The 24,358-nt window shown below is 39.3% G+C and overlaps 1 protein-coding gene across 5 annotated transcripts in view; it reads left to right on the top strand.

Annotated features, from left to right (window-relative positions):
- syt1a (synaptotagmin Ia) overlaps nt 1-24,358 on the top strand; it is a 175,463-nt gene that overhangs the window by 71,042 nt on the left and 80,063 nt on the right. For 3 of the 5 annotated variants that reach the window (XM_014009437.1, XM_014009441.1, XM_014009440.1), the window contains exon 3: nt 3,790-3,879. The gene's annotated coding sequence lies outside the window, so the exon portion shown is untranslated. Of the gene's footprint in view, nt 1-3,653; nt 3,880-24,358 lie in introns of those variants that run through there. The other 2 variants (XM_014009439.1, XM_014009438.1) reach the window with 2 other exon arrangements.

Raw genomic sequence — 24,358 nt, 5'->3', positions numbered from 1 at the left:
CATAAGACTTAGATTTTTATTCAACTTTATCATCAGCTTTCTTAAAAGTAATATTTATGCTTCTGCTGCTGAGCCATGAGGACCTTTGAAATAAAAGAACTTAAATCTTAAATAAAAGTTCCCATGCGCAACTCCCTTCATCTGCTTCCTCCTCAGACGACCCTGCCCCACAGACCCCTCCCTGACCCACAGACCCCTCCCTGACAAGAACAGCAGGACAGCAAAAGTCACGCTTTAGATACATGCGCAGGGCGCATCCACCTCGCCAGTGTGGATGTTATAAAACTTCATGTTTAAAGTCTGTGTTTGTCACGTGCGCGGGGGTGGGGGGGGGTGCGTGGGTGCGTGTGTGTGTGTGTGTGTGTGTGTGTGCGTGCAGAACCTGAGGCGGGACCTTGTGCGCAAACTCTGACGTGCAGCTGTGATTTATAAAGGAAAGATGCTCAGAAACGTGTGTACTCACGGTTTTATAAATCTGAATTTTTTTTTGGCATGTGCCACTTCCGCCTTTTGGCTGTACGTTCACTTTTAGTAGGTTTCCACGCAATCCTTTATAAATGAGGCCCCTGGAAAGTAGATTCCGTCCTTACTGGGCCCCCAAGCCCTCTCTTGGCTTATAAACTTGTTTTTTAATTAAATCCTGTTTGTCTGATTAGCTACAGGTTTTCAGGGTGATTTGATGTTTGCTGAATAGATGGTTTAAACAAGTAAAAGTGGGGTTAGATTACAAGAAAACTAGCTGGATCAATGATGGACTTTAATCAGTACTAAATGCTGATTGAAAAGGTCCAAACAAAATGTGAGTTTTAGCTTCTAGCTATGTTTTTATAACTTATATCAACATGACATAAAAAAATTAAAAGAACAAGTTGGTCACTAAAAGTTTGTAAAAGTCTTCTTCTGACTCGTACATCTTCTCTTTTGATAGAGGAGCAAAACCAGTAATTTCCAGTGCCCAAAGGTGACCATCGAAATGCTCCTGACATTTTGAAAAAWACTCCTTTTTGTTCACCCACCTTCCTTTATTCTTCTGTCTCTTTTCTAAATGCCATTTCACCCTTTACATTCCCCTTTTAAATTGTTTATCTCTCCATTTCCCCCCACAATTCCTCTCTTGTTCAAAGCGAGTTGATTGGTGACAGGTTTCTGGTTTGAAAGAAATTCACATTTAGCCTTTTTGCGCTCAGATTTCCTGTCTGTTTCTTTTCAGAAGCTGATGTGTGCTCATTAGTCATTCTGCAGAAACACATTTGGATTGTTAGTTTTTATATTGATAAGATCTTTGGCACCAGTAAAGGACATAGTTTACAAAAAGTTCATTTTATACAGTTTTACACTTTGTAAAAACACATTCTGTATCTGTTATTGTAATTTTCTGCAGCCCCCAAACAAATGAACAAATGAGGCCCATCACAGCATTATTAAGGTCCTGATTTTATTAGAGCATTATTCCCTGAGGATTCTCTCACAGCACAGCTGTGATGTGGTTTTATTTACGTATGAAACAACCACTACAGTCTTGGGTTTTCTGCTCGTTGTCAAACACTGAACTCTTTTTTTCCCCTAAAGATCTGTTCAACAGAATCTGCCTTTAAACTGAAATAAGACTAAAACACTTGAATGAATGATATGTGGGATATTTTTCTGCTCTAACTCAATAAACTCATGATTATTGAGGTTATTTTTTCTCCCTTACCTGGTTTCCTATGGGTGGCTCTGGTACCCTGGCTGACATTGTAAATAAGTTATTCCTAATGTCTTGCCTGGTAAAATAAAGGTCAATAAAAATAATTAGGTGTGCAAGACTTGCACTGCTTTGCTGAAAATGCCATAATAAAATATTTAAAGCTTAAAACAATTTTCTAAATTTGACTCTATTTTATGTTAGGGGAATAATTGTCTGATTATTCTACATTTTCTCTCTTCAAAATTTCATCAGTTCACTGAAACCACAAAGAAATAACATTTCCATTCATTTTGAAGACAGCTGAGGTTATGTTTATGTAATATTCTTAGCTGTCAGATGTGAAATTAGTAATTTACTTCAATGACAGACTTTGAACATGAGCTTTGCTGCATTTATTTTTTTTGTAAATCAGTTAGAGCAAAATCCAATTATCAATCAAGGCATCCACAGTAGTAAACAGTAGTAAAAAATAACCCTTTGCAACAAGAAATTTAATCTGCAAACAAGCATAAATAATCAGCTTTTTATTTTTTTAGGTGGTGGTTTTAAAAACACACATTTACATGTTGAACTGTTGGATTTCAGAGTGACAAAGTCGACACCTTTAGACTTATTTAACCCTGTTTTTCACACCAATTATTGCATCCTATAATATAGACATTTCAGTTTTTTTATTGTCAGATAAGATGCTTATTTGAGCTTCGTGTTGACCTTAGCTGTGTTAGCGAGGAGCTGGGATGTGTTGAGACAGATCTTTCTCTCCCCCTCAGAGAGGATGCTTTTCCTCTCCTCATTAGGGTCAACCCATAAGACTGCTGAGCCACAGATCTGCAGCGACCACATCATTCTCAGCGAGTAATCAATCCCCCTGCTCCCCCCCCAACACACACAGCAGCATTGAACTGTAGCTTATGTACAGAGGAGCGAGTTGTGCAGAGTCCAGGCTCATATGGTAATCATTAACGAGGAGGACGCCCTGTTTGCCTCTCATCTGTCCTGTCTGTGTTTAAATCAGTTATGTCAACATGACGTGAAGACGAACACATTTTTGGCACAAATGGAACTCCACATTTCTGATCAATCCAGGGCTGATCAGGATGGTGATCATGTCTGAGTTCAGTTGTTTACATTATGGTCACTGCCCATGAAATTTAAGACAGGATTTGTCCTTTCATCATGTAAGACGTGACTAAAGGTAGATTATTTGTTCACACCTTTGTCTGATCTGACGATGTTGACTTTGCTTTCGAGCGGAGACGCTACACTTTGGCAGCTTTGTCGCTGGTGGTCCCTTTTTTTTGTCTTTGCACTTGCTGCCCCCTCCCTGGGATAGCAGAGTGCCACGTCTGGTCAGGCTGAGTGTCTAGAGGATGCTAGGCAGCTCCTCGAGGCAGAGCATTAGCATACACTTACTCTGGGAATGCCCTTGACTAGATGTCTGCAGAACGGGACGTGAGCGGCATCACTTAGCAGGACATGAAGAGAGACGGGAACAAATGGAGCGAGACACGGAGAGAGGAAAATCAGGAAACAGAAGCGTGAAAGAGTTTTATGACTTTGAAACAGTAATCATGTACAGTAGGAATGCCTCATTAGCATTATCTATTAATCATCCTGTCTGTTATTAGGCTTTCACAAGGGGCTTTGTTTTATTTTGTGTGATTTCCACAGAAATGCTCCATAAACCAAGAATAAGTTTGTAAATGGTGTATGGAAACGCACATTTAATAGTGCCACTGACTGATATTTGTTTTCACTGAGCCCAACGTGTAAGTGGGTGTGTGTGGGGGGGAAATGTCAGAAAATAGTGAGCTGAGAGACTGAGAGGATGTGTGCGTTTTGTCTGACAGACGAGGAGCAAGCGTGAGAGAGGTAAGGGAGGAATGAAGCTGGGGAGGGGGCTGGAGTAGGTGGGCGGGAAGAGAGGAGGCGAGTGTCACGGACAGTAAGAGAGGGAAGGAACAGAGCTGCTGACTGGGTGTTGGAGTGTGTGAGCGTGAGTGCTTCTCGAAGCCGTTGTGTGAAGAAAAAGGGGATTTTTTTTAAAAAAGCCACTGATGTTTGTTCTTAGTTTTTTTTCTTCTTCTTCTTCTTTTTCAAAGTGCAACATCAAGCCTTCTCAGCAAAAGCAGAACTTGTCTGAAGCCCTTCCTGGGATTTTGAAGAGGACCCAGGAAAGAGAGAGCTGCCAGGTAAGAGTTTAACAATCTATCGTTGCAGGATCCCAGTGAGGACATGATAGCGTGGCTGTACAGTCAGGCAGCAGCAGAGCTTTTGTTTGTGTTGCTGCTTTGAAAAGAGCGCATGCTGCTTGTAATGGAGATTATTTTTGCGTGTGTGAGCCATGATGGCTCACAGGACACCGTACGGTAAAAGAATTGGGTTGTATTTGGGAAGGAAACAAAGAAAAGGCTCATCAAAGGATTTCCTATTAATAATTATTCATTACTGAGTAGGGAAGTTAAATCTGTTTAGAATATAAAATCCGTTTTGAAGAAACTAGTTCTTGTTGTGCTACAGCTGGACTTTTTACAATCTTTTTTTCTGCTTCTTATCAGTTTTAAACAATTTAAAAGGAATGAAACTGATTTAGATCTGTATTTTAAGAGTGATCAGGCTGCGTGTGGCTCTGCCTCATGGTGTTAGTGTCAGTAAGGGTTGGGCTGGCAACAGAACAGTCAGTGGAGATGGTAACTGAGCCATGGAACAGACAACATGTGACATATTTAGCAGCTGTATCCAGTATGGATTGTTGCTTCCAGTGCTTTTTAAAAATGTGTTAATTAATACAGTGTAAAGGAATCACTGCAGCCTTCTCTGCTGTTTATCATTCCCCCCTCACTCCTTATCTCCTCCCTTCTTATTTGAGCCTTATTATTTTATATTCAGCTAAAATGAACTCATCTTTTCTATCCTGAGGTACAGTAGACAGGCTGGCTGATTCGAGGTTTCTTTCTCTGGAACAAACCAACACGAAACACTTTGATTTCAGCTCCGATTTGAATCCTTTTCTCTCCCACTGCAAGGCCCTACGATTGTTATTCAAAATGATTTAGTGGCTTTTTAAAAGGGGTTTAAATGTCCAACAGTGGACCAGAAATATCTGCTCTTCTTTATAAAAAATTGTTTATTGCTTTTTTGATATTTAACACATTGTTGTGTTTCCTAACATCTGCTTGTGTGTGTGTGTGTGTGGTGGGATCCAGCTGCAAGACCCCCCACCCCCCCACATTAATAGTTAATGAGTGTCTCAAGGTCTCGTTCAGTGTTTTCATTTCACAGCTGCTCTCTCTGAATGGATACTGTACAGTGAACAGTTGAGCCTGAAGTGTATGTGGGCAACATGCCGACCTTCACGTCACCTTGAGGTGCAGATTGGGTGACTTAAAAGAAGGAGGCCACATTGGAGATTAATCTTAGAAACCTCATGAGATTGGAGATGAAACAGTGAAAAAATACGGACACACAAACACATGTACTAAGTCAATGGTTGTTGACGTGCGTGTGTGGATGATGGGGTTCTGAGCGAATCACTCCATCCATGGATGTTAGAGCTCTCGTGCCCAGAGCGGCAGACAGCTCCTCTCAGTCCACTGGACGCCGTCCGCTCGCTCTGTGACTCATTGCCTCGTTCTCTCTGATTGGCTGGCCTTTCTACTCCAGGGAACGACAGGATGGAGTGCGGTTGGCGCCAGATGAGTGTGGATCAGCCGTTCCTTTCACACAACATCCCACTGGATGCACGATGACAGTGTTTCCAACTTGAAACACAGGCACCAATCAGTACGGTGATGAAACCCACTTACACGTGTTGAACGAATGAGAGAAAATTAGGCAATTCCTTGAAAGGGATTTAAGGTTTTTCAAAAAGTAAAATTTGATCTAGCTCTACGTTTTCCACTTGTCAGCCACCCACACACATCCATTCACGGCTGACACTGTGACACATGTGACAGCTCAGATAGCGAACAGGGCGTGGAGCTGCCCGCCCGCTGAGACTCGAGCTTGTTTGGCTCTTTCCAACAGTCCCGGCTGAGATGAGGTCCAAACCTGCTCCACCCAACTGTCAGGATTCTCATTTCATCTCTGTGGGAAGAGCTTTTTTTTTTTAGCGCGGGCTGAGCCGAGCACGAGCAGCGCTCCCGTTCAGCAGAGAACAGGCAGAGGGCTGGATTTCAGCACCCTCCCTCTCTGGACAGCTCCACGTGCAGCTGCTCTGCAAATCAAACTGTACGGAAGACTGCCAAAAATACATCTATATTTATTCAAGATGTTTTATTTCAAAAGCTATTCATGTGATGATTGGGTTACATAATGTTAGGGAATGACTTTTGGTTACATAAGGAAGTATCTTTTAGGGGCAAAAACTCCATAAATTCTGACCTGCAAATATGCAGAATGCTGTTTTGAGCTTTAACAGATAAACTGGCTGAGTAATTACAGCTGCTGCCATCACTGTGAAGCTTACAAATTGGCTTCTTTGCCTCACTGTATATAAACCAGTGGAGCATTAAATTCTAGTTTACCTACTGTCAAGGAGTCTTTTACGTCTTTTCGTTTTTTTTTTTTACTGCCTGATTCTTTTCCTGCTCCAGCCCATCTTTTGTTGACACCCTGCAGTTAGTGTATTTGTAATGTTGCTGTGGTTTCTGGTGGATTTTATTAACACTTCAATGTATAGTATTATTTTCACTTGGTTGCAGTAATAGGATCACAGTTGTTCTCCCATTTCTTGTTTTCTAACATGTTTCACACTTGCTTTGTTTGCGTAAGGTTGATCATCAACATTTAGCCGAGGTTCAATATGTAATGCAATATAAAACACGTAAGAGAGAAATTAAAAGACTGAGCTGCTGCTGTTGTTGGTTTTTATGTGTGTTTTTTAGTGTTTTGTCCATTTCCTTTTTATAGCAAATTGCTTCCTGCGAGGTCTTAGGCTCTCCATGTTTAATAGCCGAAACCAAAATGTCACCACGGTTTTTATTTTTGTGGTGTTTGGCTCTGCAATTTTTCCTAATGCTGATGTCGGTGGAAGGACCACTCAGCTGCCATTAGACCACAGTGGGCAAAAAGAAGTGCATTAGGACGGCAACCTCAAACAGTGGGAAATTTTAATGGAAATATTACATTTCCTTCATGCTCCAGCTGAATTTTTAGTAAAGTAGGTACCAAAGATGGCAGGTTTCTCTTTGTAAAGAACAAAGATGTTTTAAAAAAAGTATATTTTAAAAACTACAACAACAAAACATTCACCAGTCTCTCCTTTTGTTCTCATCGGCGGACAGGAAACTACCCATCACCCCCTCTATCCAAAGGCCCTTCATTCATGTCGCCTAATTGAGAGAGCTAATAACCAACCCYGGTCATTTGTATATGTATTCATTAGCATAATTGAGTAGGCATGAGTTAAGTGTTTTTCACCGGTGTGTTAATAATACTGTCTGGAAATCCTGCATGTGTTCTCACGGCTCATTGATGTCATGATACCCATGAGTCCAGTCCTCTCTGTTTTGGTCCATCTTTATTGTCCTGCGAAACCTGTGCTGCAAAGTGATGTTCCTCCTCTTGTGTTATTTCTGTAGTGTATAGATCACCTGCCTACACTTGAAATGTAGTTTTCATGTTTTAGATGAACAAGACTGGAAAGATTTTGTCCAAGTGTCTCTTGCGCCCCAAAAACTGTGATTTTGAGCTAAAATGTTGATGGGAGTAGAGTGCAGATGAAAAAGGAGTTAATGTGATGGGTTTTAATGAAAAGTAGAAAAGCAAAGTGTTGTGAAGGTGATGGACAAAATAGTTGTTGTTTGTTTCCACCTCAGTGAGTCGTGGTTGTCGTTCTTGTCGTCGCACCGTGCAGYTCAGCAGTAAGACCTGAGAGGAAAAGAAGAACTATTTTATCCTGGCTCCACAGTGTGCTGCATATTCACCAGGGACCCCTGTTTACAMAGAGGGCAAAGCTGGCAGCATCAGGAAAGTGCAGTTTGCACCACTCTCAGTGCACAGATTACTGAGGGGTGGAAGGAAACTCGAGAGAAGTACACCTCAGATGTATTTATTAGTTGCATAGCAACAACTTGCTCCTTTTCATCAAATATAGCAGCAAACAAAGGCTTGTTTTGTGTTTGACAGAAGGTGAAATAAAGGTAAAGGAAAGAGAATAAAGAGGTGCTGGCACATTTCTTATCACTCACACTAATATATATTTGAATCTGTATTAATGTGTACTACTTGTGTAGCCCTGGTTGCATCAAGGTCTACTAATTAAGATGAATTCTGACATTTTTAGACTGGTTTGTAAGCTTGTTTGTTGAAATATAATCAGTTGGTTTTTATTTGTATACAACTGAATAGAAATATTAATAAAATATTTAAAAGTTCTTGCACAACATGATGTGAGCCGACTATAGTTTTTTTATGCWTCTGCAGCAGAAAACAAATACTGATGCTACAGGGCTGCTATATGTGAGTGCATCCGGCTGGTTTCACTACAAACAACATAAAATCTGTTAAACAATAAAGCTGAATATTAAACAGTGCAGCAGAAAATCAAATAATTCACAAAACAAACCTCCAGTACTACAGGATGCAACTATAATAAGTAAATTAATGTAACTAATAATTAATTTTGGCATAAATTGCGGACTTTGTACAAATAAAATAAGAATATGTTTTCATAACAGCCAGTTTTTCCACTTTAAAATGAGCGTTGGTGTTCAGCTAACTGTATTAACATTTGAGAATGTGCAGGTGTGCAACTTACTTCTGTTAGTAAAGCATAAATCATAACTAACAAAACAACTGAACCCAAATTATGCTCCGAGTGACAAATGGTGTTTTTGATTTTCATTCTCTCTATAATGCACATGTTTTTAGTGTTAATGGATATTCTGTTTGGGCTTCAATAATAAAGAACTTTGAAATTTGCATTTTTAGGTTGTTTTAGATGTTTTCTTTTAAGAAACTTTCTAACTTGCAAATGTATGACGCTGACCTCTGATTGAACAGCTTTTCATTTGAAAACAGCATTTTATTGTTAGAAGGCTTGGAAAACGTGTGTTTCTGGTGTCTGTCTGGGCTTCTAACTCACTGGAGTTATTGGTATCATGTCAAACCTTGCAGTGACTGTAGGTTTTCCACATTAAGGAAAAAGTTGAAATCACTCAGATCAGGCCTTTTTCCTTGAATCTGTCCTTTAATGCATGGACATACCCTGAAGGCTGATCACTGATCGTAGTAGCTTCCCAATCCAAGAAGCTCGCTATGGGAGAAAGAGATCTCATTACAGATGTGCCTTATAGCTGCGCACATTAATACACAACAAGCTAACATTATTCATGTGCAAAACTGATTCTTTGGTAAAGACAAAGTGAACTAATACACTTGCAAAAAAACTGTAGCGTTTGTTTTATAAAACAAATGAACAGTCTTGTAGTATTTGTCCTCCATCCTGAAATTGCACACAGATTTAACAGTGATAATGTTGGCGTGGAAAGATGACATTTTAAGCTTATTTCTCACTCCGTTGTGTTTCTCTTCATCTGCCATTGAACCTCTCTCCTCACCTCCTCTCAGATCGGCTGAAGGAGGAGCGGAGGTGTTCGTTGTGGTGAAAACGCAGAAATGTTTGCGACCGCTGTCATTAACTGCAAACGCACCGAGCTGATGTATTATTCATTCCCCTGCACCCTCAACTGCTGCCAGAAGTCGTGACCGAGCTCCGGACAGGAGCGTGTCACACCAGAACACGTGAAGCCAAAAGAACAAAATCTGCCCTCCCACATTTAGAGTCAATTACCTGAGACCACCTGTGTGTGAAGACCGGTGACACATCATGTTAAACAGCTCCTTACCCCCAGTCTGCTTATCTGGACTGGAAAGTAAACATCACCTGAAGCTGAGCTGTACTTTTTTTTTAATACGACACACTACGTCCAATATGAGCTCTAATTTATCAAACGTAGAAATATCCAGCATTAAACCGAGCTGCTCCCTCTACACCAAACCATTCTGTCTTTCTTTTCTGTAACTGTCAGTAGAAATAACTTCTTTTGGTTTGGATGTGACAAATCCCCCAGGAGAAACAAATTACCCAGCATGCACAGAGAGCGCGGCGTTCAAGAAGAGAATAAGCTGCGTAGTCACAGTTCACTCTAAGCACTAAAATGTTATCAGGGAGTGAATCCAGGAGCAGCGTCTGTTTTTTTACATCTTAAAAATATGCAAAACCCAGTAATAAATTTGTTTGCAGCTGGAGATGTTTGCCTTTTATTGCATCATCCCACAACAAAGCATTTTAGACACAAACATAATTCGGCCAATTGTTGTTGCAGCTTTTTATGCACATGTTGAATGATTGTCACGCAGAAAAAAAGCGAACAAACATGAGAGAAAAAACATCTAAATTCCAGCATCAAACAAAGAAAACTCAATATACACTATAAAAATGAAATGTTGGATTTATTTAACCATGTTATGTTACCTGGTTCCACTGAGTTGAGTAAATTCAAAGCAACACGCTCATGTTCTTTGGCTAAAAAACTGGTATATTGCTTTGAATTTACTCAACTCAGTTAAGTGGAACCAGGTAACATAACATGGTTAAGTAAATCCAACATTTCATTTTTTACAGTGTAGATGGTGACATCATTAAACAAAATAGGAAGTGAAACTAAATACATCAAATTTCCTAAATAAATACATAATCTATTTAAGGTAAAACAATCAATAAATTAATTAAATCAGTTAAAATAATGATTTTTACAGAAGTTTAATCTTTAAGGATTGATTTTACATCTCTTATTTGACTTTAGTACAGATTTTTTGATGTTTGTTGCAAAAAAAGAATATTTAATTAGGATAATTAAATGTCCATAACATTTGTGTACAAGTACACCTGATGTGTATTAATCTTGGTTATGCTTCTTTTAGTTGAATTTACATTTACTACCCTTACTGAATGCTGGGGAAACTTTTCTGATGATTTCCAACGGAAAGGTGACAGATGAAGGGTCACATTTATAATTTAAAAGCATTTGAAAAATCAAGGGTAAAACTTGAAGTCATTCTTTGATACCTCTTTTGTTTTACTTGCATAAAAAGTTAACAAATGAAGACTCAAAAGTCTATATGTTATTAAATTTTAGTGGCAGATCAGTTGACAGGAGCTGCGACAAGGTACACCAAACTGATGGCACATAATTACATTCCCCAAATTTGTTTTGCAAATGATCACTGACATTGTGACATGAAGAAATTAATAGAACTTTAACACTGACAGAATAATAAAGATTTGTGTTTAAAGTGTCTCAGTAATTGGAAACTCATTGATGATAGTCACGTTATTCTTCCCATTTCCTCCGACTGGACACAAGCTGGAAATTGTTGCTGGATTTCAAGGTTTAGGAGCTTTTAGTGAGCTGAAACACACAGACACCAGTCAGATCTGTGACAGCGTCTAACCTCAGGCTCTGCCGTTTCGTGCCCCGCCTAACTTCTCTCTTTTTGGCCCATCAATCAGTCCAGCCGGCTTCACGCTACGCTAAGCTTGACTGGCACTAAGGAGAGAATCTGGCTTTACAGTGCACCGTGTGCTGCTGGTTATATCCTCATAACTCTGCTTTCTTTCATTTGTCCTTGTAGGAAATGTTGCTCCCAAATGAAGCAAACCTCTCTGTATTAACAGAGATTTATCTCATCCGTCTCTTGATTTTTATGATGTTTCCTGAAAAGGCCTTGAGGCAGGTCACATCAGCTGGTCAAGGTGCGTCCTTTTATTGATTCCTGCACTGATCCCTTCCAAACAGTCCTGCGTCTCAAAGCTCAAAATAAATAAAAATGATCCCGACACGTCGCGCGGCTTGTTACAGTTACCAGCGCCGCATCCTTTTTTTAGAATCAGCTTGATGAGCGGTGACAGCACTCGGAGTCACGTCCTTTTGTTGCCATATTGCGGCTTGTTTTGTTTCCTGGGGTGAACTGGGAGCAGTTTGCATGCTGTAAGGACGAGCCGGGGGTCAAAGGTTCAGGGTTGAGCCTGTGTTCACCCCCACCACCACATGGCACACTCCACTGAATCASTGACTCAAAGTCACGCTCCCAGCATGTCGTGTTGGAATTTTTTTTTCTTTTTCTGCTCGCTGATTGATTACAAGGCAGTAATGGACGGCTCTCTTCATAATAGATATTTGTTTTGTTGTTTRTATTTTACAAAAAAGGTCATTAAAATGTTGTGGAAATCCAAACGAGATTATTTTCAGGCCTACTTTGCTCGTTAATATCTGAGCCAGGAATGTCTGGAGAGGGTAATGAACAGCATGGCCATCCACATTTATAAAGTGGAGTAAATTAGAGTTGTGACAGGCTTTAATTAAATCTCAAGACACAGCAAATTATTATTTTGCTGTTTTGTCATGGAGATGAGGAAGGCAATGACAGAAATGAGCAGATGTAATTGAAAAGACACACGACAGGGAGCAGACAAGGACAGGCCTAGAGGTTGATGTGGAAAACTTTACCTTTTTCAGAAAAGCTGTTTTTTTTTMMTTWYMTTTTTTTTTTTCAGTGCGAGCGCACAGATGGCCGGTCTTCTCCTGGTGTGGCCAAGAAACTTTGGCTTCATTTATCCTCACAGAGCCGTTTGGTCATTCTGGATGACTCCCCATCCACCTGCACTTCTTCCTCATGCCCCTTGCAGAAAGCTGCTTCTAGCCGTCCATTCATCAAAACAATTAGTTTCTCTTCTGAACTTTTCTACTTACTGAGTTCAGTACAACAGAATCACCCCCCCCCCCCTCATACTGTTAATTAAATTTGAAAAATCATCTGGCGTTTACCAAGGTAAATGAACATTTAAACAAAGCTGACATTTGAACTTTACCTGGACTAACACCCTAATTAATTATTTTTTCAAAACGTTCTGTTGGTGCCGAATGATGTACTTAAAGTAGACATATCCTGCTTTTAAATCATTCTTTGTCACATTAAAATCCTTCATTTGGGGTCTATATAAAGTAAAGATGCAATGCTTCGGTCTGAGTTCCTCGTTGTCACTCCACACGCCCCAGTTTCACCCTAGGTGGTTCGCAGATCAACTCATTTTGAGGCTGTCTCTTTAAATCCAAACAAGGCACTTCAGACCATGCCCCTCTCTCTGCAAAACTGTCCATCTAACCAAGTTTAAAAATCTTATACCCAGTCAACAAGTCTTTTTGATCTGTTTTGAGGCTGATTTACTAAACCAGACAGGATGTTTAGGATTATTTATCTTTTTAGTCTGGAAATTTGACTCAAATTAAGTGAAAAATTCTGCCAATGGAATAAGAAAATTGCACTTGTAAGATTCTTGAAATAAGAAGAATTTGAGTCAAATCAAGTATCGTATGTATTAAGGTTTCTTGCAGTGCTTCAGCTTCCAGACCAGTTCATTCTAGTTTGATATATTTGTTTACGACTTTATCGTGGCACATTACTGTCCAACATGTGACAAGAAAATCAGCTAAAACCACGTTTTCAAACATTGGATGCTTTTAATTTGTGCAAAAAGCCCCTAAAATGTAAATAAATCTGTTCTCTGTAAATTCATCAGATTATTCCAGAATGTAAATACCACAGAAAATACATAAATGATGATAACCAGGCTTCCCAATCTCTGTAGGTTGTTTGTGTCCACAGTTCTCCTCCCTTGAGATGCAGTAATAGAAATGCCACATTTCAAACCCTGCCTATCCATGTGTGTGTAATCTGAGCCATGCTGGGTTTGCAGCTGTCTCTTTTCCCTCTAATTTGACCAAAATCTGCTCATTTGGAAGCATTTTTCTCCCCACCCTTGTTTTTATTTTATTAAGAAAACATGTGGCTTAAATTTGTAACAAGCCCACTAAAGGTACGCTAATGCAAATCTGTTTGGAAATCTGTCCGGCAGGATGTTGGTACTGGAGCAGCTGTTACGGCCTGTCATTGCCCAAATGCTTTTAAACAGACAGTGATTGATTAAAGAAGTGATCAGAACTCCTGAATATACCTCTGAGCAGCAGGATTTTTGTAATTGTTAAATAATCAGTCATTTTAGTACAATTACATTGTTTCACCCAGATTTGCAAAAGTGTGAGACATTAAATGTCTCCAAAAAAAAGAAAAGTTTTTCATCCACTCYTCGTCTTTAAAAACAAAATATGGTTTCTTGAAACTGTGCTCAGGAGCAACGGCGGCTCTTGTCACGTCTTTATTTTAAGTGTGCTGAATTTTCTCACTAATTCCCAATGTTCTGAAATGTGTAAGAGACGGCTTAGCACCACGCACCGTCCTCGGTTTCCATGACAACCGTGATCCCTGTATGATAATCGGATTCCCACCATAGGCTGTGAAAACACTCGTTTGTGCTCGATCCAAGCAAATTATAACATGACGACTGCCACTGCGAGGAATTTGACGGCGTGAAGACCGACACTTGTGTAAAAGGAGCGCTTCGTGTCGGAGCCGGCCTGCCGGGTCAAACCCTCAGCGCTTCGATTCAGAACCGCAGCAGCAAGGTAGACCGCAGGAGCTATCACTAAATAGGAATAATTCAGAGGTATCATCAGCAGCCGCTGAACTGTACTTATTTTACACGTGGTATTATAGAAAAGAGCAGTGAGAGGAGAAATGAGAACAGCATTGTTGACTCATCTGCCTCACACAGACGGGAGCAAATTAAACAGTGTGAGAACGGCACACATTTCTTTTTAAGATTCTTCTCCCATCGCCTGTTAGTTGTCTTGTTTTGCAAGCAGGATTTCCTCAGAATTTAAAGTCCCTATCAAACCCCAACACCAATTATTCTTATCCTGAAAAGAGAGCAAACAATTTTCAGGAAAATAATGAGCGTTTTTATCTTTAACGCTCTGGTTTGGCTCCTCCTCACCAGCTGATAGACCCTGAGAAATTGGGCTCATTTGTTACCTGGTTACTAAACCATAAGAGTCCATCTGAGAAAGTTTTTGACCCMTAAGTATAAAAATTAAATACGCAAACATGTTGTAACTGACTAAAACAGCTACTATGAATGCCTTTCATTTAAAGGGGACATTTCATGCAAAATCCACGTATTTTCAGCCGTTAAATGCATTTYGGATGTGGTTTGGATTTAAAGAGACAGCATCAAAATGAGTTGATCTGAGAGACACCTCAAAAAATGGGTGAAAAAGGGGCTTGTGGAGTTACAATAGTGGGTAATTCAAACCAAAGAATTGCGGTTCAATGATTTGTGGTGGAAAAAAGGATTTTAAAACATGATATGTCTACTCTAATTATTCAGCCCTGGAGCATGAAGCATTTTTACCTCAAGTAAAAAGTTGTTTTGGATGTAGCCTATTCCAATGTATCCATATTTTCTCTCTAAAAGTGACAGTTTTTTGTTTAGCTAAATAACACCACTGCTGTTAAGGACACCTGTTTTCATCAAAACATGGGAAACGTAACATTGCTTTCCACAAATGTGCCAGACTTTTATGCTGTTATATCCTCAGGTGTGGCTGATAAAACTAAACCTATTATGTAACCTGCTGCCTTATGGTCTCTTTAGGGTAGGGCTGTGTATTGGCAAGAATTTGGCGATATGATACATATCATGACAGATAGGTCACGATACGATATATCCCAATATATTGCGATACTATAAGCAAGGCGATATATTGTGATTTTTTGTCCAAAAATTCTATTAAATAAAAACCTCTTACAGGGGAAAAAATGAAAAACRAAAATTCATTGTCTCAGAAAATTCTAATATTACGTAGACATACTTTTGATACATTTAGCTGTGTTCTGCTTTGTATGTGTTTTATTTTATTTGTTTCATATTTCATCCATGTTTTCAATTATTAGACTAAATTTGACAAATGGTTTGAAAATATATTTTTTGCAGCTTTTAGTTTTTAATATTAATTTACAATATGGTCACCCAACACTTAACAAAGGAGCCAAATGGCTGGCTCACTGCTGTCAACTAGTGGTCAGAGGCTGAACTACAACATAAAAATGAATGGCTGGCAGGAAAGTTGACGTCTTAAACCTTAATAAAAAAATCGATACAGGGCTTTAAGAATATCGATACAGTATCGGGAAATGAAATATCGCGATATTTCAGTGTATCGATATTTTCTTACACCCCTACTTTAGGGTACACTCTTAAAAGATGTTTAGCAAAATCACCATGACAGAAAATACGAAAATAAAAAAAGAAAATGGAGCAAGATACCATCTTTCAAAATAAGAAGCGAGTCAGTAAGTGACGTCCAACCATTTAATTGCATCCTTTATTTCCAGTCTGACTTGTGTTTTGTCTTTTTTTGTCGTTGTCTTATAGCTGAGAGAGCAAAGAGCTGACTGCATTAATTCTTTTCACTGGCGCAGTCTTAGCCTTTCACATTTATCTCCAGCTCAGCGTATGACAACTATAGATCCTCTCTCCTTTGCACAAGACAAATGACCTTATTACTGCAGAGGGCCATTCAAAATAGGATCATGTCAGGCATGGCAAAACACTTTTGAGAAAGTACAGACCTGTTCTGTGAGCCGTGCACTGTTTCTCAGGGAAACCATCAAAAGCACCTCTTACAGACCAAATGAATTTTTAGAGCTTGTTTGGGCTTTCAGCTCACATCAAGAGGCTCATCCAGAACCACTGCTGGACTGGACAGCAAGCTCTTTCTTTCTAATTGAAAACTGTCCAGATGTTGGTTTGAAAAAAAAATAAATCCTATGAAGTTGACTTTACTTCTCAGTATGCACTTGTTTTATCAAAATAAATATTTGTGTGTGTGTGTGTGTGTGTGTGTGTGTGCGCGCGTGTGCGTGTGCGTGTGTGTGTGTGTGTGTTTGTCAACAAAGTTCTATGGGTTGCCAAAAATGAAATGAAAAGTTGAAAATATTGTTAACACATTTTCATTACTTAGCTCATTTTCTGCATTAAAATTTTTCCACTAACATTTTTATTGTGAATAAGCTCGCAGTTATTAAATTTAGCTAATTTTTCCTAAATGTAAAACTTTAATGCTAGAAAAATAAATGTAAAATTGTAATCTTAAATGTTGACTGTAAATGTTTAAATTTAAGTATTTCGGAATGGAATGCAGCCTCTGTCATTGGTGTGTGGCTCTTTTTATGACGTCATCATCTTGAGAGAAAAGCACCCACTAACACCGCTAATGCTGCTAACGGTTCCCTACAAGACATCAAACTTGCACTTTCATTAGAATTGTTAGCGGTGGCTAGCGTTTACATTTGTCACAGGCTGATGACTTCATCCTGGTTAACTAATGCTAACTGCTGCTAACACTGATGTTGGCATTTGAAATCTAAATTCAAAAGGTGTTCACTGAAAACAATAAGAATGGTAACTGTGGTCTGGCAGTTTGAAGTGCAGCTCAGACACCGGCTGCAACTGTGAGTTTGATGTCTTGTAGGGAAGCGTTAGCAGCATTTACATGTGTTTTTGTCTCAAGATGATGATGTAATAACAAGAGCCTAGCACCAACAGCAAAGGCTAGGTTCCACTCAGAAATAATTCGTAAGTATAGTATAGTAAGCATTAATATTTAAGATTTAACTTTTACGTATATGTTTACATTATTTAAATTCAGGATTTAATATTTACATTTAATTTAACATTCAGTAAAAAAATAGCTAAATTTAAGAACAGTAAGCTTTAACAATAAAAAACAACACTGGAAAATGTTTAACATTCGYAGTGAGCTAAATAATGAAATATTTCAGTTTACACTCGGCACCTCATAGTTTTCAGTAAGTGTGTTTCCATCAAGGCTTTTTGATGCACATTTAGAAATGTCGCATTAAAAATGTGAAAAAAGTCAGATGGAAACAGCAAAATTCGAAAAAAAAAATCCTCAATTCGCTAAAAAGTTTTTACGCTCGCTTGAGGTGGTTTTTCGAAAAACACTTAATGCGCAAAAGGACGGATGGAAACACTTTTGCCGAATAAGTTGTGACGAAGCGAACATTTACCTCACGTAGCTGATCAGCTGTTCCATGGTACCGGTACCAGTTTTGGGTCGGCTGCAGCTGCGACTAGCAGCAGGACCCTCCTCCCGCTGTCGGCGTCTTCTCAGTAATCCCGTAACGTGAAGGAAATAGCATTTCTATTTTTTTTCATTGCACTTCTTTCTCTACGTCTCCAAGCAGTAACATCGCCAAAACTAGTTGATAACAGAATAATTACAGCTTTCCTGATAGTAGCAACGTGTTCCTGATAACTTCTCTCCATTATCCTGAGATGTGTGGACCCTGTGAGTTTAGCGACGGTTACTTCCTGTTTACTACGCACATGCGTATGACGTCATTGATCCGCTTCAAGCCAGTTGATGGAAACTCCGTTTGATATGCATTTCTTAATTTTTTTCCTTTTTTGTGAAATTATTAAAATTAGCTCAAAATTRGAATTAAAATTGGATGTAATTGGATGGAAACACACTCAGTGTCTTTGTTTGGACTGTTTAGTATCATAGCACTTAGGGGGCAGAAAAGATAGGCCAGGCACACGATGTTCTCCCTTGTGGGAAATTAACGTCCTCATGCATAATTGCAGGATAAGATAGCATGGACAGGATTCATTTTCCTCGGCTGTGTACATAAAGCCCTAAAGCCTCCAACATTATCTACAGATCACTGTGTGCAACTTCCTTTGTTGAATAATTCATGCCCGCAGCTGTTTGTGAAACAGTTTGATACCAGGTTACTCTCAAGGTCGAGCAAGTAGAAGGAGAGGTCGTCGTCTCATTGACCCCCTTTTTGCCAGCTGTTCTTGTCCTTTTTAAACGGACAGATGTGGCTGAGAACAGTGAGGACTAACAAGCCTATTAGAAGCATGACTGATTGGCTAATAAACTCGTCATATTTGTGTCAGTCAACCAGAGTAGGTCTTTTGCATGCCTTCACTAGATTTGCATAAAATCAGTTTTCTCCCGCAGTTACTCTATGAATAAAAATACATCTTAAGGAAACTGTCATATTTTTAAAGATTTTTTTAATATATAGACCTTAATCGTGTACTTGATTTATGCAAAAAAGAGGGAAAATGGTCATTTTRCCATCCATAGGCATTTCTAAACATTCTAACAAAATAATCTGGTATTATTTTATTCAAACAGATCCAAGTCTCAAGTGTTTTGTCTTTAAAGTGTCTGATGCCAAAAAGGTTTCGGAAACCTGCCATGGATTAGTAAATTTCAGATTTGGAACTTGGCAGCAGCCCCTTCAGAAGCCCCTGTATAATTACTCCAGCCAATTCAAGTTTTTTTTGGCATGTTTCTTCAAACACTTCTGAGCTAAATGTAGCACACTCTAATAACAACAGATTTTTGAAGTGAAAGTTATCACTCAACCCTGAAGGCTTGAAATAGCCTCATAAAAATCTATAAAGGCAGAATGAAAGAGCTCACAGAAGTTGTATTCTTGCCAGGATTGCCCAAAGTTTCTCCGGATGCATTCAGCCCCAGCCTGGTTCCGCCTATAGCTGTCATTCAGGGACACTGAAGTGCAAATCGTGTGAAGGAAAAAGAATAAAAGGAAACCCTCTGGATGTGAGAGTCCTTAGAAGAGCGTTTTCATACCAAAGGTTTAGCCTAACTGAACTTGTTCCCGACTGAGTGACTCATCGAATCATTCGTCCTGGCTTCTGCCCCTCAGGTGAGCCTCGCTCTTCCCTCGATGTTTATGCAGGTTGTCAACATCTGACAGCGGACGAAATAGGGCTGGCAGTTGGTTTCCCTTTGCCTGATCGGTGTGGACTGTTGGCCCACAGCTGAAGGTCAGAACAGGGCAGAGACGCTGACAAAACCTCAGCTGCATGAGAAATCAGGTTGTTCTGGAGCAAGATTTATGGAGGAACCAGGAAACATTTGGAGGGAACTGAACGGGTACTGAAGGAGGTTCTGTTGGATCAAAATGTAATATTTGAAGATGAAAGTCACTTTAGACTGTTTGAGTTTTACCTGATGAAAATACTTTAGATTTGTCCCCTGATGAACAGTGTTTTCACAACTCCCTTCTGAGCTACACAACATTTTTATCTCCTAAACCTCCTYACCTACTTTTAAATCCTCCTTTTTCAAATTAAATCATTCAGTTGTGGTCTACATAAAGTGGAACTCTACTCTACAAGCACCTCTTTCACCACTTTTCTGAGGTGTTTCTCAGATTAACTCATTTTGAGGCTGTCTCTTTAAATCCAAACAAGGCTTTTCACATCCCACCCTCCTCCAGCTTCCTGACCGGTTCATTCTAGATTGATAGAGGGGTTTACGACTATATAGCAGCACAGAAACGTTTTATTTACAAATGAATTAAAAGATATCAACAAGGGAAGACGTACTCGTCCATCCAGCCTTACACGTTGGAGCCAGAGTCTGACCCAGAGCCAGAGGAGAATGTAAATCCAGATCTTATTTGCAAATAAACCATCTTGTAGTTAAAAATAGTTACAAATACACATGCTCGAAGGAGCTGTGCTTACATTTGTGGTGATATAAGCACCATAGACAACTATAGAAATGCTGTTATAACCTATACAAATTACATTAATTGTGTATTCACACATGACCCATTTGGGCCACTTTAAATAGACCAGAGTTCATTTCCCCCATTTGTCTGGACCTTTTATGCAGGTGTGAATACACTCCTCCGAACCCTGGTGCYGACCATTTTTGAGGCGGTCTTTGTCCGCTTCCAAACAAASTCTGGTGCAGTTCGCTTCTGGTGTGAATACAGACCGGCCTCGAACCAAACCAACTACAGGAAACATGAGCCTTTTTGGACTTCACGAGCCACCATTGCTAAGCAACATTAGCCCTTCAATGTTGCTAAGGCTAACACTGTGCTACAAACATRGAGTCATTGTGGGTCAGTGAATGCGGAGCATCTCGTCTCCTTTGGGTTGCGGCACGCATTTGACAACGCTGTCCCAAAATTATGTCATCGCAAAACCACCACTGAATGGGCTGCTCTTGATATTCTTAATAGTCAGTTGTATTAACAGCACCATCTTTATTTCTTGTCTCTGCTCTGTCCTGCACGTCATTTCTGTCCATGGGAGCAATGACCATCACCCATGTGGCTTTGTTTATAGATTATTGTTCACTTGCAAAGCACACCAAAGGAAAAAAAATGAAGTCCACTATTTGATCTGGACTAAACAAATCAGACCAAAGGACTTTCCTGGGTGAATACACCCTAAATTTATGCTGTTATACAGATCCAATGCACTAAACTGATTATTGTTAAACTTTTCTTTAAGATAATAGATGAGTTTTCCATGAATATTTTAAACTATATATGCTTTTTTTAGCTTGTTAAATTTCTTTAATTCCAATGAAGTTTGTATTTATTGACCTGTGACCCAGAAAAGTCAGGTTCTGCTATACGCACAAAACTATGAAAGTGTTAGTAATGTTCAGAAAACGTCATGACCACTAGGGGTGTAAGAAAATATCGATACACTGAAATATCGCGATATTTCATTTCCAGATACTGTATCGATATTCTAAAGCCCTGTATCGATTTTTAATTAAGGTTTAAAATGTCAACTTTCCTGCCAGCCGTTCATTTTTATGTTGTAGTTCAGCCTCTGAKCACTAGTTGGCAGCAGTGAGCCAGCCATTTGGCTCCTCTACTTCTTGAGGTAGAGGATTTAATAGAATTTTTGGACAAAAAAAATCGCAATATATCGCAATATACCACCTTGCTTATAGTAGCGCAATATATCGGGATATATCGTATCATGAACCCTCTGTTATGATATGTATCGTATCGCCAAATTCTTGCCAATACACAGCCCTAATGACCACTACAGAATGAATAAAAAACTGAACAGATTGATAAATATGACACACACACAAAATATAAAGATATCTATGCAGCACCAGGAGAGARTAAATTCAACTTTACTGCATTCCTAGAGACTCCAAGTACACAACAAAAGGTAGTAACAGCTAAAAAAGGATTTTCCATGATCCGTCCCCTTTAAATAGAGACAAAACGGTTGTTGTTTTCTTCAACTGCATCTAATTTTCTTAAATGTCACAGGCTTGCCGGGCTAAACGAGGAGCAACATTGTCTGATGTGGAGATGCTGTTTCCATCTTGGTGTTCTTCTTTCAAAAATCAATATCTCAGCATCGCTTCTGTAGATTTTTCTCCAAAGATAAAATCAGAAGGTTAGATTGTGCTGCCCAAGGTCATACGTTTACTGTTGTTTTTCTTTGGCACTGCGTTTTTGAGCTTTTATAGTAGCACAATTGAAAGCACTACAGTTGTGAACAACTGCCCCTTGAAGTCAACATCTCTTTCAAAGCTAACTCGACATCTAATTTAGGAAATCCTTATAATTCCTGCCGTCTGATTAGAAGTTAGCTTCTTTAAGAATCATTTTGCTGATTAAAAATGGCTTCTTACATGCCTTTTCTGAAAAATTTCTTCCTGCTCACTCATGGGATAACGAACAGCTTGTTCAGTCAAGGGTTATCAGCTGCAGATGGCTGAAGACAATAAACAAGATCAAACATGGGGGTGGGTACAAAACGCTTTAAGCAAGTCATATGATGATGCAATACTCCCGTCTCTCTTTTTTGTCCAATATTTCCTGGATCTGTTCAYGTCTTGCATCAATGTGACCTTTCATATCAAGCCGGACTTGTGATTAAATGTCCTCATTCATATCTTCTTTGCCGACTAAACAATCTAAGTTGTGTAATGAGATGTGTGGGCTGCCCCTCACTATTAATGGCTTCAATAAATCACCTATTTATCTGAGTTGACGAGTAGTGCTGAGTCTCAGCACTTGCTTCTCCCAACAGTGAGCCACCTTCAAGCTATCCTGTCCCATAATCTTGATTAATTCTGTTTACCTCGAAGCAGTCATTACAGAGAATGGCCTCTGTAATTTCAGCAGACTTCTTGTTTTGTGGTTCGGAGGTTGACCTCAATGGAGTTTGGCTTCTCTTTTCCTCAAGGTTACAGGCTTTTGACAATTTGAAAATGAGCAACAACAAGATTTCCCTCGTTTCCTGTGTTTTGTTCATTAATATTTCTCTCCTGCAGCACAAATAGACTTCTGTATATGTATCTAAGTAGATTGCTTGGATGGTATTATTCAAAGGTGAGGATAGCTTTTAGCATTTTGATTACACAGCAGCAAGGATGACACAGCATGCTGCTTTTCCCCCTTAAATCTGTGAAATGAAGAGAAATCATTGCAAAAGAGCAAGGCCTGCTCTCCATCTTTGCATCTCCATTTGCCTAATGATCACGCAGGAGAGGGTCCCACTTGAGTTACAATACTGCCTGATTGTATGGTGCTCAGCATCACCAGAGATAGAAAGTGCAGAGACTTGTTTTTTTTCCCATCGTTCTTTATAGCACCTCAAAGTGTTCTGATGTAGATTCTCAATCATCCGAATCCTGGTGAATCCCAAACAACTGAACTTATAATATTTATGTGAAAACATTTGTTTCCCCATCGAGGAGTTGTCAACCAGTAGATTTGTAAGACTTTATCTGTAGATCCCAAAAATAACAGGAAAATMAAATGCACCACTTGTGTGCGCTCCCATACTGAAACCATAGCGACAAATTGACTTTAAGCTAGAATATTGGGAGAAAGTGTTGCCATCATTTGACATGGCGTGTGATCAGCTGCTAGCAGTTGATAATTTTCTGATAAAATAAGCCTTTCAGTTAAACAAGACAGGAATATCGGAGTTTCCACCTTCAAAATTCAAGCTCTGTGCTTTAATTTTGAAGAACAAATTCCTTCTAATCACTTCAGCTTTATTTTGAAAAATGTAAACTAGGATTTTTTTCCCCGTCGTCTGAATTTTTGCATTGTATTACGAGTAAGTCTCCACCCTGTCACCCAATCACATTTTTTTGTTTTTTTAAAGCCAATTCAGTAGAACGAAGAACTATTAGTTTCTTAGTTTCTTCATCATCAATGACTTTTTTAAGAAGAAAAGGAAAAAGAAGAAAAAATTGAAATGTAATGTGAAAGAGTGAAAGAGAGATTAGAAGATATGTGAAATACATAACGAGAAAACACAAAACACACCCGACATCTTGGCTGTACACCTACAGAAACAGAGATAACAAAAKCACAGCAACAAAAATGCATATCTATATTATAATAATGATTATAATCTTGCTTCTCTTTCCACATTCACCAAACAGTCCAAAAATGGCATCTTGTTGTTATTATCCTCCCTGGTGAATTTGACGATGTTGACATGTTTGGTGTACACTTCTATTTTTTTTTAGCTTAGACTTTGGTCCAGGRGTTGTCCGCAAATCTGAACCAGTGGCTCGGTTGTTCCCTCGAAGGAGTTCCTCTATGTAGAGACTGGCCACAATCAGTGACACTGGTGGTCCTGTGGAACAACTGTTTAACCTGGTGGGAAAACAGAGGTGCAGCAGGGTGCAGATCTGCTCCACAGTGAAATCTGACAATTATCTGGTTGAATCTGTTTCCTTGATGTTTTCTGCTGCTTCTGATGTGGGTATATAGGTAAAAAGTGAAGTGACATCAAATGATGCAAGAGTTCAAACAATGGGCCTCATGCAAGAACATGTTCGTATTCTTATCCTAAATTTCTCTTACTTTTGTTCGTACAAAGGGTTCGTACGAACATGTCAC

Source organism: Austrofundulus limnaeus, unplaced genomic scaffold, assembly GCF_001266775.1.
Source record: "Austrofundulus limnaeus strain Quisiro unplaced genomic scaffold, Austrofundulus_limnaeus-1.0 Scaffold58, whole genome shotgun sequence".
NCBI classification, from domain to species: Eukaryota; Metazoa; Chordata; class Actinopteri; order Cyprinodontiformes; family Rivulidae; genus Austrofundulus; species Austrofundulus limnaeus.
This window is presented reverse-complemented; position numbering and strand designations above follow the sequence as displayed.